Source organism: Orycteropus afer, unplaced genomic scaffold (genome assembly GCF_000298275.1).
Source record: "Orycteropus afer afer isolate SDZICR_OR568_19922 unplaced genomic scaffold, OryAfe1.0 scaffold00032, whole genome shotgun sequence".
In the NCBI taxonomy this organism is placed as follows: Eukaryota; Metazoa; Chordata; class Mammalia; order Tubulidentata; family Orycteropodidae; genus Orycteropus; species Orycteropus afer.
In genome coordinates, this window is record NW_006921619.1 from 3,664,383 (window position 1) to 3,668,951 (window position 4,569).

A 4,569-nucleotide genomic window follows, 5' to 3' on the forward strand; every position below is an offset into this window, starting at 1 on the left:
ACACACACACACACACATAATTTATTTGGTTGATCATTCTAAGGAGTGCACCTACCTGGTGTAAATGTTCACCTTATTTTCCTGTCTATTGTTTGGCTGGAAGCCATAGGAGTGAGTTCAATCCCAGGCATGAAGGATAACTAAGGACTTTAGTCTCAGGGGTTTCACCAGTCTCTATCAGACCAGTAAGCCTGGACTTTTTTTTTTTTTTATGATTTTGAGTTTTGTTCCACATTTTTCTCCCACTCTATCTAGGATCTCCTATTTTGATCCTTTTCCAGGTGGTTGCTGGTGGTAGCTTGGAACCATTTAGTTCTTCTGGTCTCAGGGTCATGCAAGCTGAGGTTTACATGGTCTACTGGTCCCTTGGACTAATTGTTTCCATGTATCTTTGCTCCAGATGAGGAAAGACCAATAGTTGCATCTTAGATAGCTGCTATACTATATATAATTGACAAGACAGTGCATTCATTATTTTTTGGATAGAATGTTTTATATCAAACATGTTAATGTTGTTGTTGTTAAGTGCCATCGAGTCATCTGCGACCCTATGCACAGCAGAATGAAACACCGCCTGGCCTTGAGCCAGCTCCACAATTCTTGCTACACTTGAGCTCATCGCCGCTGCTGCCATGTCAATCCACCTCATTGAGGGCCTTCCCTTCTTTTGTCAACCCTCCACCTTACCAAGCATGACATCCTTCTCCAGGGAACGGTCCCTTCTGACAACATGACCAAAGTAAGTGAGACGAAGTCTGGCCATTCTTCCCTCCAATGAGCATTCCGGCTGCACTTCCTCCAAGACAGACCTGTTAGCTCTTTTAGCAGTCCACAGTACTTTCAGCATTCTTTGCCAACACCACAGCTCAAAAGCATCAACTCTTCTTCGGTCTTCCTTATTCAATGTCCAGCTCTCACATGCATATGAGGTGATTGAAAATACCATGGCTTGTGTCAGGCACACCCTGGTCCTCAAGGAGCCATCTTTGCTCTTCAGCACTTGAAGAGGTCCTTTGCAGCCAATTTGCCCAGTGCTGTACATCATCTGATGTCCTGATTGCTGCTTCCATTGGCATTGATTGTAGAACTAAGCAATGTGAAGTCTTTGAAAACTTCAATCTTTTCTCCATTTATGGTAATGTTTCTTTTAAGTCCAGTTGTGAGGATTTTTGTTTTCTTTTTACTGAGATGTAATCCATACTGCAGACCGTATTCTTCAATCTTCATCAGTAAGTACTTCAAGTCATCCTCACTTTCAGCAAGCAAAGTTGTGTTGTCAGCATATCACAAGTTGTTAATGATTCTTCCTCCAATCCTGATGCCATGTTCTTCTTCATATAGTCCAGGTTCTCAGATCATTTGCTTAACCTACAGATTGAATAATTATGGTGAAAGGATACAACCCTGACGCACTCCCTTCTTGATTTTAAACCATGCATTGTTCCCTTTTTCTGTTTGAACAACAGCCTCCTGGTCTGTGTACAGGTTTCTCATGAGTACAACTAAGTGTTCTGGAATTCCTATTCTTCTCAATGTTATCCACTATTTGTTATGATCTACACAATCAAATGTTTTTGCATAGTCAATAAAACACAAGTAAACATCTTTCTGGTATTCCTTACTTTGAGCCAAGGTCCACCTGACATCAGCAATGATATCCCTCATTCCATGTTCTCTTCTGAATGCAGCCTGAACCTCTGGAAGTTCTCTGTCAATATACTGCTGCAACTGTTTTTTAATTATCTTCAGTAAGATTTTACTCACATGCAATATTAATGATATTGTTCAATAATTTCCACATTCTGTGGGATTACCTTTCTTTGGAATGGATACAAATATGGATCTCTTCCAGTCAGTTGGCCAGGTAGCTGTCTTCCAAATCTCTTGGCACAACCAAGTGAGTGTCTCCAGCGGGGCATTCGTATGTTGAAACATCTCAATGGGTATTCTGTCAATTCCTGGAGCCTTGTTCTTCACCAATTCCCTCAGCACAGCTTTGACCTCTTCCCTCAATATCATTGGTTCTTGAACATATGCCACCACCTGAAATGGATGAAGATTGACCAGTTCTTTTTGGTTTAGTGACTCTGTGTATTCCTTCTATCTTCTTTTGATGCTTCCTGAATCATTCAATATTTTGCCCACAGAATCTTTCAATATTGCAACTCGAGGCTTAATTTTTTTCCTCAGTTCTTTCAGTTTGAGAAATGCTAAGCACGTTCTTCCCTTTTGATTTTCTAACACCAAGTCTTTGCACATTTCATTATAGTAATTTGCTTTGTCTGCTCTAGCTGCTTTTTGAAATCTTCTGTTCAGCTCTTTTTTCTTGTCATTTCTTCCATTTGCTGTAGCTACTCTTTGCTCTTAAGGGCAAGTTTCAGAGGCTCTTCTGACATCCATTTTTGTCTTTTCTTTCTTTCTTGTATTTTTAATGACTTCTTGCTTTTTTCATGGATGATGCTCTTGATGTCATCCCACAATTATTCTGGTTTTCGGCCATTGGCGTTCAATGTATCAAATCTATTCTTTAGATGGCCTCTAAATTCAGGAGGGATATATTCAAGATCATATTTTGGCTCTTGTGAAGTTGTTTTAATTGTCTTCAACTTCAAGTTGAACTTGCATATGAGCAGTTGATCGTCTGTTCCACAATCAGCTCCTGGCCTTGTTTTGGCTGAAGATATTGAGCTTTTCCATCACCTCTTGCCCAGATGTAGTCAATCTGATTCCTGTGTACTCTGTCTGGTGAGCTCCACATGTACAGCCACCATCTGTGTTGTTGAAAAAAGGTATTTGCAATGAATAAGTCATTGGTTTTGCAAAATTCTATCATGCGATCTCCAGTGTTATTTCACTTTCCAAGGCCAAATTTTCCAATTACTGGTGATTCTTCTTTGTTTTCAACTTTTCATTCCAATCACCAGTGATAAGCAACACATCTTGAGTGCATGTTCAGTCAATTTCAGATCACAGAAGTTTATAAAAGTCTTCAATTTCCTCATCTTTTGCTTTGGTGGTTGGTGCATGAATTTGAATAATAGTCATATTAACAGGTCTTCTCTGTAGGCATATGGATATTATCCTATCACTGACAGCATTATACTTCAGGAAAGATCTTGAAACATCTTTTGTGATGATGAATGCCATGCCATTCCTCTTCAATTTGTCATTCCCAGCATAGTAGATCATATGGTTGTCTGATTCATAATGGCACAAACCAGTCCATCTCAGTTCACTAATGCCTAGGATATCAATCTTTATGTGTTCCATTTCATTTTTGACAACTTCCAACTTTCCTAGATTCATACTTTGTACATTCTATGTTCCAATTGTTAATGGTTGTTTGCAGCTGTTTCTCCTCAATTTGAGTAATGCCACAACAGCACATGGAGGTCCTGAAAGGCTTACTTTATTCTTATCATTTAATTTGGTTCTACTCTAATGAGGCAGCTCTTTCCTAGTCCTATTTTGAGTGCCTTCCAACCCAAGGGGCTAGTCTTCTTTCACTGTGTCAGACAACATTTGCAAGTTATTCATAAAGTTGCCCAGTAATGTATCAGATAATGTTTCTCTGCTATTCATAAGGTTTTCCCCTGCCAATTTTTGACAAGTGGCTGGCCTCCTCCTTCTTCCTAGTCTGTCTCAGTCTGTAAGCTGCGTTGAAACCTGTGCACTGTGTGCAACTCTGCTGGCATATGAAATACCAGTGGCACAGCCTCAAGCCTCACAGCAACGTACAAGCCTCACAGGATGACAAACTGACAGACAAGTTTGTCTCCCTTAGCTGTTGGAAACCTCTATACCCTCCTCTTAACCTATTTCCTATCTGAAACCTGCCACCCTGTGGTCCCCAGCTATTCCTGGTCCCTCCCTTTCCTGGCTCTAGGGATCTTGGGGCCTAGCCTTTCCTACTGCCCCTTTTTACCTGGATATCCTGCCACTCTTGAGGTCCCCAAGACTGCTCTTGGCCCCTCCCTTTCCTGGCTGTAAGGGTTAACAGTATTACATAAAACTAGATCTTTTATTATTTTTGTCTAATCTGCTATTTCCTAAAGAGCAGTGGATATGGTTGATTTGGGTTGATTTATATACTCTGCAGCTATGTTATTAAGGACATAATGTTCACAAGCATTATATCTTCTTGTGAATTTTTTCCTTTTCTCAATATGAATTGCCTCTTTTCACCCTTTAAAAAGATTTCTTGGATAATATTTGTCTGCAATTAATTTAGCAATACTTACTTTCTTTTTGTTAGCATTAACCTAGTGTGATAGTTGGAGTTGTGTGTCAACTTGGCTGAACCACAATTCTGAGTGGTTTAAGCAGTTGTGATCTGGGTTATTCCTGTGATGAGATTAGATGTATATGTTTTGAACAGCTAAACTCTTGAAAGGGAGTTTCCCTAGGGGTGTGGTCTGCTTCCTATATATTTATGGACATCCTGGGAAAAAGACATTCTTCTGTGGATTGGGATCCTGTTGTGCTGCCTACAACTGTCCATGAGCAAACAATCCACCATTCGGCCTGGAGATCTTGGATTCATCATTCATTGGAGTCAACAGCTGGTAT